This window comes from Saccopteryx bilineata, chromosome 6 (assembly GCF_036850765.1).
Source record: "Saccopteryx bilineata isolate mSacBil1 chromosome 6, mSacBil1_pri_phased_curated, whole genome shotgun sequence".
NCBI lineage: Eukaryota > Metazoa > Chordata > Mammalia > Chiroptera > Emballonuridae > Saccopteryx > Saccopteryx bilineata.
Window position 1 is genome coordinate 147883858 of NC_089495.1, and position 15696 is coordinate 147899553.

Consider the following 15696-nt stretch of genomic DNA (forward strand, 5'->3'; position numbering starts at 1 on the left):
CTGACAGCTCTTAGTCTGTTCTCTGTATCTATGAGTCTGTTTTTATTTTGGTTTTTAGTGCATTTTGTTCATTAGATTCCACATATATGTAAAATCATATAGTACTTGTCTTCCACTTAGCGTAATACTCTCCAGGTCCATCCATGCTGTTGTAAAAGGTAGGTTTTCTTCTTTTTTATGGCTGAGTAGTATAGACATATGAAAAGATGTTCAATGTCACTAATCATCAGAAACATGCAAATTAAAACTACAATGAGATATTTCCTCACCCCTGTCAGAACAGCGCTCATCAATAAGTCCACAAACAACAAGTGCTGGCAAGGGTGTGGAGAAAAGGGAACACTTGTGCACTGATGCTTGGGAATACAGGCTGGTGCAGCCACTGTGGAAAGCAGTGTGGAGTTACCTCAAAAAAATAAAAATTAAGTTCCGGGTTCGATTCCCAGCCAGGGCACACAGGAGAAGCACCCATCTGCTTCTCCACCCCTCCCCCTCTCCTTCCTCTCTGTCTCTCTCTTCTCCTCCAGCAGCCAAGGCTCCATTGGAGCAAAGATGGCCCAGGCGCTGAGGATGGCTCTGTGGCCTCTGCCTCAGGCGCTAGGATGGCTCTGGTTGCAACAGAGCAGCGCCCCAGATGGGCAGAGCATCACCCCCTGGTGGGCGTGCCGGGTGGATCCCAGTCGGGCGCATGCGGGAGTCTGTTTGACTGCCTCCCCGTTTCCAGCTTCGGAAAAATGCAAAAAAAAAAAAAAAAAAAAAGAAGAAAGAAATTAAAAATGGAACTGCCTTAGACCCAGAAATTCCTCTTCTGGGAATGTATTCTAAGAAACCGAAAGACTAATTCAAAAGAATATATGCACCCTATGTTCACTGCAGCGTTATTTACAACAGGCAGGATATGGAAGCAGCCCAGGTGCCCAGCAGCGGGCGAGTGGGTAAAGAGCTGCGGTACAGCTTTTTTTTTTTTTTTTTTTTTTTTTTTTTTAATTAAAACAAACAAACACTTCTCCTGGCAAGGTCATAGATGATTAACCTCTGTTCATGTAAATATATATACACACACATATATAAGAGTAGAGTTTTTTGTTTACTTTTTAAATTTTTCAAGTGCAGTTGTTTCTTCTATATTAATTGCTATTATAATTTTAGCCAGTTATCAGCAAGTTGTAGTATGTGTTCATTGTCTCTCATGATGTTTAGTTTAATATTAGGATTATAAGTGTCTTGCACTATTTTTACCAACAATAAAATCAGGTAGAGACTTAAAAGGAACTGTGTTGTATTTCAACATGAAATACGGCCATGTATTTTCAGTTTTCTTGGGTATATACCTAGCAGTAGCATTCTGGATCAGATGGTAACTTTATGTTTAACTTTCTGTGTAACTGTCAAACTTCTTTTGAAAACAGCTTTTCCATTCCTAAAAGCAGTGCCTAAGGGTTCAGATGTCTTGTCTCATCAGTACTTGTTATTGTTTGTCTTTTTTATTGTAACCATCTTAGTGGTATTTTATTATAATTTGTACTTCCCTGACAACTGCTAATGATGAACATCTTTTCATGTGCTTATTGGCATTTGTATATCTTTGGAAAAATTTCTTTTCATCTCCTTTATCCACTTAAAAACTATGATTATTTTATCCTTTGCTGCTTATGGTTTTACTTTTGAGTTGTAAGAGTTAGTTCTTTAATAGATACTAATTCCTTATCAGATATAATATAGCTTGCAAATATTTTCTCCCATTTTTAGGGAGTGTTATATTTTCACTTTCTCGACAGTGTTTTTTGAAGCACAGACTTTTTAATTTAATTAAGTCCACTTCATCCATTCTTTTCTTTTGTTGTTTGTGCTTTTGGCATCATATCTAAGAGATCATTGTCTAATCCAAGGTCATAAAGATTTATATAAATATATATGTTTTCTTCAAAGAGTTTTATAGTTTTACCTGTGGCATTTAGGTCTTCAATTTATTCTGAGTTAATTTTTGAATCTGTGAATATCCTGCTGTCCTGACACATTTTTCAAAGACTATTCCTTCCCCATTTAGTTGTTTTGGCACTTCCATTGAAAATTCATTGGCCATTGGTATACAGGTTTATTTCTGGACTCTTGATTGATTTAATTGATCTATATATCTATTCTTATGCCAGAACTACACTGTTTTTATTACTATAGCTTTGTAATTTATTTTGAAATTAAGAAGTGTTCTTCTTTTCTAGATTATTTTGGCTATCACAAGTTCATTGCTTATCTATATGCATTTTATGACCAGCTTGCCAATTTCTTCAAAAAAAGGGGGACGACCTTGATTTTAATAGAATTGAGTTGAATCTGTGCAGCAATTTGGGGAGTGCAGCCACTTTAGCAATATCAAGTTTTCCAATCCGTAAACATTGAATAACTTTTCATTTATTTAAGTCTCCTTTAATTTTTTTCAGTGACATTCTTTGTTTCAGTGTACAAGTTTTGTATTTCTTTAAAATTCAAATTTAGTGTTATGTATTTTACTCTTTGTTATGCTACTGCAATTGAAATTGTTTTTCTAATTTGTTTTTGGATCATTTATTGTTAGTGTATAGATGTAGAATTGAACTCATTTTTAGCTCCAAAAGCTCTTTTGTGAATTATCTAGGTTTTTTTATATACAAGGTCATATCACCTGCAAATAGAGACACTATTTCTTTTCTAGTATGCATGGGTGTTATTTTTGTTGTTGTTGTTTTTGCCTTATTTTACTGTCAAGAACATCAAGTACAATTTGGAATAGAAGTGGTGTGATGGGACATCCTTGTCTTATTTCTGATCTTTGGGAGGAGAGTAGGGAAATACAATTTTAAATTAAGTAGCCAGAGCAGACTCCAATAAATAAAAAATGTGAAGGAAATTAAAGATCAATATAGGAGCTATCTGAGTAGGGAAGTGTTCCAGGTGGAGGAAACAGCCAGTGTATAGAATATGAAGCAGAAATGTAGCTAGAATGGAGTAAGTGAAAGAACAGAGAAAAAGAGGCTGAAGAGGCAATGAATGAGGAACCAAATTGAATAGGCCTTTGGAATCCATTGTGAGGACTTTGGCTACGTAAAATGGGGATCCATTAAGTGATTTTCAGCAAAGGAATGGTATGCTCCAAGTTACCTCTCAAAAGAATCACTTTGGTCGCTATTTGAAGAATAGATAACAGAAGAGCAGGATGGGAAGAGGGAGACCAGTTAGAAGGTGATGGAAGTCCAGGCAGGAGACAACAAGGGCTTGCACTGCCTGGTAGCAGTGAAGTCAATGAGAAGTAATCAGATTCTGCATATATTTTGCAGCCAAAATTAAATACACAATTTAAATTGAAGGAAAGTGAGAGGTCCAGGATGATTCTAATTTTTTTTCAGGCCTGGGCAACCAGAAGGGTCCACTGAGATGGTAAAAACAACAGTGGGAGCAAGGTGGAGGAGAGGGAAGTCACGAGCCTCTGATAGGTGGGATGTTGAGATGTCTCTTAGAGACTCAGGTATAGTCTTTGAGTAGACAGTTTGATAGATTGGTCTGAAGTTCAGGAGAAATGTAAAGGCTGAAGCTATAAATTCAGAAATCATTGATAAAAAGATGCTATTTAAAGCCACAGACTATTGAGATCACCAAGGGAGTGACTATACAGAGAGAAATGAGAAAACCAAGGAATGAACCCTCGAACACATAAACATTAAGAGCTAAGACTCCAGGGAGGATTGAAAGAACCAGCAAAGGAGACAAAGAGGGAAAAATCGTGAAGTAGGAAACAAGTGTATGCAGTGTCCTGGGACCCGAGTGGAGGTTGGAGTGTCAATTTTTTAATACTGACTTTTTTTTTTTTTTTTAAAGAACTGTGTTAGCCTCTTCTGCTTCTGAATGATAGGTAACATCTTGATGCTCTTCTCTGGTCAGGTCAAAGTCTTCTGACTTCTGACTCTGGGATCCTGGCTGCCCTCGCATAGGTAGTGATGCAGGACAGAACTCGAGGAGGTGGTGGTCGGGAGACTGTGGGAGGAAAACAGACAGGATTTTCCAACATCTTCCACTGTCATTGTATTTGCTGGGAAGCTGGTCCTCGCTGTTGTTGGGAGCTGTTAATAAAGTATTCCAGATTTTCAGCTTCTAGTTTGCAAACTCAGATCTTGTCAGTTTCATCCCATTGGAACAAGAGTTAATTAAAGCCAGATTAAAATGTTAATAATTTGGGGGGCAATATAGTGAAAGCTGGAATCTCTGGAGATTGAATCAGAAAGTTTTTCATGGAAACGGAAAGCATAAAGCAATGAAGAAAATCCATATAAGTTGTCAAGTGAGTCTAATTTCAGAATTGAATATTTGCTTTTGAGATGCATTATGATCCTTTCTCGTTTGAAAAGAAATTTATAATATTCTGTAGTTCAGTGATTATGCAGGCCATTAAAAGTGTGAACATAGGTCCAAACTGGCCCAGGGTTTTTTGTCGAGACTGTAAGGTGCTTCTCTCTGGCTGTAGATACTGTGGCTAATACTATCCATATCTTTACTCACGATAATAGGTACCATTCCTGTCCCATTGCAGGGGCCCAAAATGTAATGTGTTCATGGAAAAAGGAAATACACAGGCAATCTTGGGCTTATGAGGCCCATTTCTTTGACTTTCTGCACAATCTTACTTAAATCACTCCAAGACCTTCCTTTTCAGATTACACAAAAAGTGGAGTCTCTGTCTTTGCCTGGAACAGAGTGGTGGTCATTCTTGTCTTCCTTTGAGGTGTCCTGGGCACTGTGCATGGATATAAAGGGGGCTGCTACTTTATTCCAATCCTCGCTATAAACTATCAGGATTCCATTGCTGGGGGCCTACGATCTGGCTCTAGGACTAACATTCCCACAGTGCATTGCACTTGGTGCTTACGACTGTTGTGTCCTTCACAGGAGCCAAGATCCCATGACATGGCCAACCAACCTGTCACTGCTCTCTGGAGCTCTGTAGCACAGAATATACTGTTTAAAATAGTGACTATGAAAAAGGACTGGTCTAGGACAGCTTTCTTAGGCTAAAGTGAGCAAATACTCTCTCACAGTGGTAGCAGCTGTTTGGAGGTTTTAAACCACTTTTCCCTTACAGAGCTGTGTCTCTGCATTATGACAGATGCTTTGGATCATGGTTATTGCAGACTGGGTTTCTGTAGGCATTCCTGGCTGTGTGATGGCACCTCTGATTTGTAGCTGCCTCTCCCTGATAAACATGTGGTCCCATGCACTGAGGGCTCTGAGCTACTTCAGGGAAAGAGTCAGCTAGGGAGAAGGTGGCTACCCAGACAGCTGAGCTAAAAAAAAAAATGGATTTGATTAGATAAACTAATGCATGTGCAAGTCTCAAAGTATCATCATAACCATATGATGATTATTATTATCTGAGGATTTTACAAATGGTCCTTTCATAGTCTCCAGGTTGAATATCAATCCTCTTTGTTCCTGCTCTGGGCTTGTAGGACACTGTCTTATGTGGACTCCCTCCATCGGCTTTCACACGCTCTAGCTTCGGGTTGGGTTCAGCCACTGGGGACCTTAGAAGGCATCTGCGAGGGGATAGAGAGTATGTGGATATTATTCCCCATCTGCCCTGTAGGGTCATCTGAGGTGGCTTGGTCTTGGAAGGGAAGGTCACAGCTCCCGTCTGACTTTTCTCTCCATATAGCCTCTCTTTCTCCAGGTTTCAGGACTTGCTCTGTCCCTTTGTTTCTCTGGATGGAGGGGTGGGAAGATGCATTGCCATTCGCCCCAATGAACTGCACCAGCCTGTGTGTTTTACCTACACTCTGCCTGCACTTCTGTGCATAGTTCCTTTTTTATTTACTGCTCCTTTACCCATTTTGAGTGTGTCATTTATTGCTGGGCAAGACTCTGAATGATTTACATTTCTACTCTTTTCACCATTACCAAGGCAGAACAGGGAAGCCTGCACCCCTTCCCATGGCTATTTCTGGCCCTACTTTATTAACTTCTCTTGTCCTTCAAGAGTACATCGTCCTGAAATCACGGGTGGGACAAGTGTGCTTGTTCAGATGGGTGACCCACCCTTTTATTTTCTCCTGAAAGTTCTTTTCAAAAGAAAACACAAACCTTAGCAAGAATCATCAAACTATTTGCAGTTCCTTTTGAATTTCTACCACCAGGACTTCCTGAGCTCTAATTCTGCAAGGTGGTCTTCTTATAGTCACTTCTTCTCTGAGCATGACTTAGATAGCAGGCTCCTCGGTTGATGGGCTCTGGCCCTGAACTTTGCATTTAAATGGCTAATAGTTGACGCTGGTGAAAATGCCTAAGAAAATACACGAGAAGACTTCTTAGACTCTTAGACAACTCTTGGGCCTTCCAGAAATCTGTGGAGAGGCCTGCTGTTCACAGGCATAGAGATATAAAGTTTATGGCTAATTGTTTTATATTTATCTTCACTCACCCTATTTCCTCTCTAAACTTTCTAATCCCTGGCATAGTGCTAAATACAGAGTCTGAATTACAGCAGCTCCTAATTTCTTTGTCAGTGAATGTATTTTTTTTTTTTTTTAGCCATAGTGTGAGATTTGAATAGCCAAACGTGTCACTGGCACACAATGTCACATTTACAATGACTATCTCGGGTCAGTCAGAGAACAGCAGGCATTAAAAAGAAGTCACATTGAATGTTATGCCTGAGTATGCACTGAGACAGTTGAGAGGTCAAGTTGGGTAATCTAATGAACTCTCTCAAGATCACACATGCCTTGAGAAGGCCAGAGATCTTAGAGTTGGTTCATCAGCCTATAATATGAAACAAGCCCTCCTGATTATAGTCAATGGGAATTTGAATATACATTGTTTTCCATATCTGAATAGGCTTTATTCTCTGTCTGCCATAAGACACAATGTACTTCCCATGCAAACAATGGCCTGTGGTGAGGGGTGTTTGTCAAAGAAAAAGTTGAGATTCAGGGGAATTATAAATAATCTTTCCGATGCAGATCTTTCTGTGGGAGAGAACTGAGACCTGCCTTCCTTAGCTGAGTTTTAGTGGATAGTCTAGTCTTCAGTCTAGTCTTCTCTGGGGGCTAAAAACCAATCCTGTATGTTAAATAGAAGGGCCCAAATGCAAATAATTTATTTAAGGTCTTTTGCCACTCTTTGATAAATGCATCCTTGGCTGGTTGGTTCTTTAGTTCACACATATTTCTACTGATATGATGGTGAAGTCATGGCAACATATTACACTGATGAGAGAAAGGGCGAGTATATATGATATTTTCCAGTTTACTGAAATTTTTAGGATTTTTTTCTCTGTCCTAATCTAGTTCTAGAAGTTTTAGGTTTTTTTTCTTTTCAAATTACAGTTGACATACAATATTATATCAGTTTCAGGAGTACGACCCTGTGATTAGACTTTTATGTAGCTTATGACATGATCACCCTGATAAATCTAATACCCATCTGACACCATACATTGTTCTTACAGAATTGTTGGCTGTATTCCCTACGCGGTACTTCACATCCCCACCGCTGTTTCGTAACTACCAATTTGTGTTTCTAAATTGCTTCATTTTTTTCACCCGTCCCCCCAACCCCTCTCTCATCTGGCAACCCTCAAAATATTCTCTGTATCTATGAGTCCAGTTCTGTCTGCTTGATTGTTTATTTTGTTTTTTAGATTCCACATGCAAGTGAAGTCACCTGACATTTGCCTTTCTCTATCTGACTTACTTCACTCAGCACACTATCCTCTAGGTTCATCCATGCTGTTGCACATGACAACGTTTCGTTATTTTTTATGGTTGAACCATATTCCATTGTATATACACACAGGTTCTTCTGTATTCGTTTATTTGCTGATGAACACTTAGGTTGCTTCCATATCCTGGCTATTGTAAATAATGCTACAATAAACATATGGATGTATATGTCTTTTTGATTTAGTGTTTTGGGTTTCTTTGGAGAAATACCTAGAAGTGAGGCTGCTGGGTCCTTCTTTGTTTCTTGTTATAAATTTTATTTTGTCTAGTATAAGAGTTGCTACTCCAGCTTTTTTGTTTTGTATTATTTTCATCGTCATGAATTAATTTTTTTACTCCTTTACTTTCAGTCTGTGGGAGTCTTTGATCTGAAGCGAGTCTCCTGTAGAGAGTATATATAAGGGATTTGTTTTTTTAAAATCCATTAAGTCACTCTATGTCTTTGATTGGAACATTTAATCTATTTGTATTTAAAGTACTTATTGATAAATATATATTTATTGTCATTTTATTATTCATATTTTGATCATTTTTTCCCTTCTTTTTAAAGACCCTTTATCATTTTTTATTAGTTTGATGCTGATGAACTCCTTTAGCTTTTTCATGTCTGGAAAGCTCTTTACCTGCTCTTCAATTTAAAATGATAACTTTGCTGTGTAGAGTAGTCTTTGTTGTAGGTCCTTGCTTTTCATCACTTTGAATATTTCTTGCCAATCCCTTCCGGTCTGCAAATTAGAGAAATAAGCTGACAGTCTATGGAAACTTTCTTATAGGCAACTAACTGCTTTTCTCTTGCTGCTTTTAAGATTCTATCTTTGTCTTTAACCTTTGGCATTTTCATAATGTTGTGTGTGGGCCTCTTTGGGTTCATCTTGTTCTGGACTCTCTGCGCTTCCTGGACTTGTATGTCTATTTACTTCACTAGGTTAGGGAAGTTTTACATCATTATTTTTTTAAATAGGTTTTCAATTTCTTGGTCTTTCTCTTTTCTTTCCGGCATTTCATAATACAAATGTTGGTATGCTTGAAGTTGTCTCAGAGGCTCCTTACACTATCTTCATTTTTTAAAAATGATTTTTTCTTTTTACTGTTCTGATTGGATGTTTTCTGCTTTCTTATATCCCAAATCACTGATTAGATTCTCTGCTTCATCTACAGTACTGTTGATTTCCTGTAATATAGTCTTTTTTATTTTTATTTATATTTATTTATTTATTTATTTGTATTTTTCTGAAGCTGGAAATGGGGAGGCAGTCAGACAGACTCCTGCATGCACCCGACTGGGATCCACCCGGCATGCCCACCAGGGGGCGATGCTCTGCCCCTCTGGGGCGTCGCTCTATTGCGACCAGAGCCACTCTAGTGCCTGAGACAGAGGCCATGGAGCCATCCCCAGTGCCCGGGCCATCTTTTGCTTCAATGGAGCCTTGGCTGCAGGAGGGGAAGAGAGAAACAGAGATAAAGGAGAGGGGGAGGGGTGGAGAAGCAGATGGGCACTTCTCCTGTGTGCCCTGGCCAGGAATCAATCTGGGGACTTCCACACGCCAGGCCAACGCTCTACCACTGAGCCAACTGGCCAAGGCCAATATAGTCTTTTTTTAAAAAAATTACTGAATTTATTGGGGTGACATTGGTTAATAAAATTATTCAGGTTTTAGGTGTATATACATCACCTGTAAGTTGTATGTGTGTTCATACCCCCAGTCAAGTCTTCCAACATCACAGCTTTCTTTTCTACTTATTTTTTTGTGGTTTCCATGTCCTTTTTCTTGTGCCATTGAAGATCTCACTAAGTTCCTTGAGCATCTTTATATTTATTGTTTTGAACTCTGCACATGGTAGATTTCTTTGTCTTCATTTTATTTAGTTATTTTTCTGGAGAGTTCTGTTTTTTCATTTGAGACATGTTTGTCTGTCTCCAATTTTGGCTGCCTCCCTGTGTTAGTTTCTGTTTATTAGGAAGAGTTGCTGTACCTTCCGTACCTGGGAGAGTAGCCTATGCTTATGTAGTAGGTACCCTGTAGTAGATATCCTTATGTAGTAGGTACCCTGTAGTGGGTATCCTTATGCAGTAGGTATCCTGTGGGGCCCAGGAGCACAGACTCCTCAGGCACTCAAGCTGGAAGTTCTGATGTCCTCTTTGTTGGCTATGTGCATTGCTCTGTTGTAGTTGAGTCTTGATTGCTGTTGGCATGTCACTGGGAGAAACTGACCCCCAGGTTGATTGGCTGTGAGGACAAGCTGCAACTACAAGGGAGGGCTGCTGTGTAGGGGCAGACCCCACAGAGCAGGACCCACTTCAGCTGGGCTCTGATGCCCAATGAGTCTGCCCCTTCAGCATGTCATGTGTGAAGGTGGTATTTGGCATGGTCTGAAGCTACCACCAGGTACACTGGCTCTGAGGCCTCCTAAAAGCTGATGGCCAAGATGAGCTGCTGCCTGTGCCCTGCCCAGGGCCACCTGACATTAGCTACAGAGCACTCTGCAGATGGCTGCTAATTGTGCTGAGCTTGGAGGTGTCCAGGAGAGGCCAAACTAGGATCTGAAACCAGCTGCTGCTAGTGCTGGGCCTGGGGCCACTTAGCAAGAGGATTGAGCACGCCAAGGCTAGATGCTGCGAGTTTGGGGTTTGTGAACCTTGAGAGATTTTAGGAAAGTCTGCAACATGAGAAAAGACAGATCGCTTGTGTGGAAAAGTCACTGGAAACTGGTTTGGTTGGACTCTCAAGTTGGGTGAGGTGGGGTCTTGGAATCAATAGGGAAGGGGAACAGTGTGAACCAGGTAGATAGAAACTCAGTTATGATGTCCCCCTGCCGGTTCTGTGGGAAGAGGGCTCAGCAAAGAAACAGTGACCTCTGCCAGTATTTCCGTCTGAGAGAAAGCTGCCCCTTTAGCCCTCGTTCTGAAGCCAGATGGTTATGGTCCTTCCCATTCTGGTGCCTTTTGAGTGGCTGCTGCCCAACGCTGGAGCTCAGAGTGAGTGAGTCCAAGTAAGTCTGGGCACAGGCCCTTTAAGAGGAACACCTGGGACTCCAGCATTCCTCCTCACTCAGCCACAAGCTCGCTGGTTTTTATAGCCAGAAGCTATGGGGACTTCTCTTCCTAGCACTGGAATCTGGGCGAGGGGTTCTGATATGGGACAGGACTGTAGGTCCATCTGCAACCAATGTATCCCCACCCTGATTATTCACTGCCACAGGTGGGTATGGGAGCAGCCTATTCTGTGTCTCTGCCCTCTTACTGTTCAGCTAGATTTCCTGCATCCTGAATGATGGTTGTTCTGTAATTTAGTTGTAACTTTGATGTGGTTGTGGGAGGTTCCGAGTACCGCCTTTACCTATGCCACCTTCTTGACTGTACTCCAGAATTTTTAGTTCACACTCCTGAAACCTCTAAATATTTTCTATCAATTTGACTTTAACACCGAAGGACTTCTAGCCAATTGAAATAGGAGGCTCACGCAGAATTTCTTCTTTCATTACCACTCATAGAATAGTAAATAAGATTTGCATCTAGTACAGGTCTCTTGGCTATGTTACTCTTTACACCTACATGCAGAGAGAATTGCCCATCTATCCTTACTCTGTGTTTCGGTCTTAAAACCAATTTTTGATCCCTGACAAACAATTCTTTCAAACCAGGGAGGTTAATCCATTTTCAATGGCCTTTAATGTGAACATTTCTAAGTGGCTTAAAAAGTGTATTTCCAATCATTCCTTTTAGTCACCTTAGGTCAGGATAATTTGCTTTGGAACACTGGTTTCCAGCGTGGGTGCTGAGGACCCCCAGAAGGACACAGGCAATTTAGTGAGGAATCTATAAATCCATGTGCCCTCTGACGTTTTCTACAGATGGGAAATACATATTTGTCTTTTACATCCACATACTATGATATTAAAAGTAAATGTTGATGGCTTTGTGATTACTAAAATCCAAATGATTTGAAAAGAATTGTGATATCCATAGGATTTGTTTAAATAGAATGTGTACATCAGTGAACATTAAAACTCAGGTGTGAAGTCTTTATAGAGAGGGCATTTTATTTTATTTTTTATTTTTATTTTTTGTATTTTTCTGAAGCTGGAAACAGGGAGAGACAGTCAGACTCCCGCATGCGCCCGACCGGGATCCACCCGGCACGCCCACCAGGGGCGATGCTCTGCCCACCAGGGGGTGATGCTCTGCCCATCTGGGGTGTCGCTCTGCCGCGACCAGAGCCACTCTAGCGCCTGGGGCAGAGGCCAAGGAGCCATCCCCAGCGCCCGGGCCATCTTTGCTCCAATGGAGCCTTGGCTGCGGGAGGGGAAGAGAAAGACAGAGAGGAAGGAGGGGGGGGAGGTGGAGAAGCAAATGGGCGCTTCTCCTGTGTGCCCTGGCTGGGAATTGAACCCGGGTCCCCCGCACGCCAGGCCAACGCTCTACCGCTGAGCCAACCGGCCAGGGCCTAGAGTGGGCATTTTAAAGGGGTCCATTCCCCAGAACCATTGGTATCTTTGCCTTGAAATGACCATAGTATCTTTATTTAAGGGTTTGTTCTGGCCGCAGTAGTTGGTAACAAATACCGGGTCAGTGGGGTGGATGCCACGTTGGTGATGCAGTCAGTGGAGAATAGCACTGCACTCTACATCTCCCAGGATTTTTCCTGTGGCAGCTGCAGGTCCCGTGGCAATTCAACAATAGCCTTACACCAACTGCTCTCTACAACACCCTTTAATTATTTGTTTTCTTCCAAAATCTGGATGAATGCTAACTTCTGGGGCCAATTTTTGTACTGGCTGAATCACCTGAATTTCTTATTTAATAACCAGCCCATCTGTTAGTAGTTTTACCTTGTTCATGGCCATTCAATTTGCTCCTGACTACAAGCAATGGAAGATTAATGCTTTTTAAAGTGCGGCTAGATCATGGACTGTGGCCAGTCTACTGCTTCTACAAGTGTTAACTGTGCTTGCAGTGCAGATGCAACGAGGAAACGTATGTCATAGTGCATGGTGAAGGGCGAACTGCTGAGAAAATGAAGTTCTTTTTTATTAATAGAGAAGCACAGCACCTTCTTTTTTTCTTTTTTTTTTCCTGAAGCTGGAAACGGGGAGAGACAGTCAGACAGACTCCCGCATGCGCCCGACCGGGATCCACCCGGCATGCCCACCAGGGGGCGATGCTCTGCCGTGACCAGAGCCACTCTAGCGCCTGGGGCAGAGGCCAAGAAGCCATTCCCAGTGCCCGGGCCATCTTTGCTCCAATGGAACCTTGGCTGCGGGAGGGGAAGAGAGAGACAGAGAGGAAGGAGGGGGGGTGGAGAAGCAAATGGGCGCTTCTCCTGTGTGCCCTGGCCAGGAATTGAACCCGGGTCCCCTGCACGCCAGGCCGACGCTCTACCACTGAGCCAACCGGCCAGGGCCAGCACTTTCTTCTTGATCTAAAAACATATAATCTAGCAGATGGGGTGCATAGAGTATACAACATAAAGATGCTAACATTGGCAGCACAGTAGACTAGAAGGAAAGGAGGTGGGAGGCCATTGGATGCTGGGTTTGTTGGGAATGGCTTTATGCAGAAAATGGGACAACATTGAGAGATGTGAAAGGGAGGTCAGGGTGGCATCAGCTATGCTGGTGGTGCACTTGAAATTTTATACGTATTATGGCACATAACCTTTGTATTAGTTCTATAAGGCAGAAAATGGTTACCTTCACCTTACTGGTAGAAACCTGAACATTAAAAGTTAAGCGGCATGGACTATAAGGTTATATAGATTTAAACAATTGCAGAATCAGAGCTTGAATTCAGAACTGACTTCGGGGTCCATTAATAAAGTAGAATTTAGAAATCAATCAGGAAAGTAGAATTTAAACAGTTTTTTCTCTCTCTGATTACACAGTCTCATATGTTGATTTTATTTTAAAAAGAGAGAGAGAGAGAGAGAGAAAAAGCCAGCACCAACTATACAGACACAGCCCCATGTGGTCATTGTGAGTGTGGGATTCTGAAGAAAGCTTCTGTATCAGCCAGGTTTCAACCAGAGAAGTGGAAGCAGAATGAGTATAAACAGAGCAAATTTATTTATTATCTATCTATCATCTATCTATCTATCTATCTTTTATCTATCATCTATCTATCTATCTATCTTCTATCTATCATATGTTTATGTATCTCTCTATCTATAATCTATCTATCTATCTATCTATCTATCTATCTATCTATCTACCTATCTATCATCTATCGATCATCTGTCTATCCATCTACCCACCCATTTGTCATCTACATATCATCAACCTATAGCTTTAATATAGGGAATTGATGTATACAATAGTGGAGGCTGGTCAAGCAGTCCCTGCGGGGCTGTCTACACATCTAAAGCTGGATCTTGAAGTCCATAGGGCAGAGAGTCAGGAGGGAAGCTCACCAACAGGTGACATCCCATAAGCACAAGCATAAGCCCTGCAAACATGAGCTAGATAGATCCCACTATGATGGCCTGAAACCTGTGTTTGTTTTTGTTGTCTCCACCTTTTGGCACAAGGGTATCCTGCAGAAGGTGAAACCCTTCAGCATGGACCTGAATGCGCTTACCTGGTCCTGATGCTGCTTCATATCACTGAAGTGGATCAGCATATCAGTAACAACATCTGTATGCTACAAAATGACTGGTCTCTCTTCTACCCTCCTTCTGAACTCTCCCTGAGGAACCTGGGAAATGTAACTCTGGCCGCCGAAGTTGGCACATCACAAAACCATCACACCTTCCTTTTTTTCTAAGCAGCCAAACTTTCATTCTTAAAACAACTCCGCTGTTAGAGGCCTAGATACATGAGCATAATAGTGAGCTGGTTTGTTGGGGGTCATTTAGTCTAGACATTGTATACAATTAACCTTCATAGTTTCAGAACAAAAATGTCAAAGTCATCATTTACACAAATGAAGGCACCACAACCTATGAAGAGACAGTTCTCAAGTACTATTCTAAGCACACTAAGAAGAAAGCAGGAAAAATGTGACTTGTGCCATTTGATTTGGCTGAGAGGCTAAGATCCCAGCTCCTGGATTCATTCCCACTTAACTTTGCTCATGGAAAGAGACTGAAATGAATTTCTTTTCTGACAACCTGCATGCATACTTTTGAGATAGAAACATAGATTTTAAACCTTTGTCTCAAGTCTTTTTCTTTCCTCAGAAGGCATAGAGAATGACTTTCCCTTAAGTTTACTATACAAAGCACTATAGTATTATCCTAGAAGGCAAAGACAAGGAAGAATTTAAATTAAAATATAAAATGGGGCATCTTAAACCAGGTACTCGACTTGAGTATGTAAATATTATAGCTAGTAAATATATAGATAATTAGGCAGCGTTTGGTGTGAGATTGCCTAGCAAAATGATGTGCCATTAGAATTCTTCAGTATGATGTACAATCCAGTCACATACACAGGCTAAACAAACTAAAGTGTCTTTGATTCTCTCATAATGAATTTTTACTAGCTTTTCAAAAAGATTTAAACATTCATTCCATCCAGCAATGATTACCTTGGAGCAGTTAGTTGCTGGGCCGGAGACACTATTGATGGGGCTGAAGTCATTGAGATGCTTAAGATGCACTTCCATTTGGCAAGTAACTCGGTTTATTGAGGACAAGTAAAACATTATAAACACTAGTGCCATTCTAAGAAGTAGCTTTGGGGTACCATGAGCGGGCAGACTCTCGGCAGCTCAGGGGGTTCAGAGAAGCTATTTGAGCTGGACCTTGAAAAATGGGTGAGGTTTCGTCTGATAGCCTTGGGGGCAGGTAGTGTGTGTTGTTCCATCTGACTTTGTCTGGCAAAGAGGCCTGGTAAAGGCAGAAGAGATGAAATTTTTAAAAGGTACTAACTCTTTATTTTCTATTTATTTGTTCATTACAATGATTGAGACTTAAAGTGTTTGCAATTAAAGTTAATGAACGTTTTATTGTTC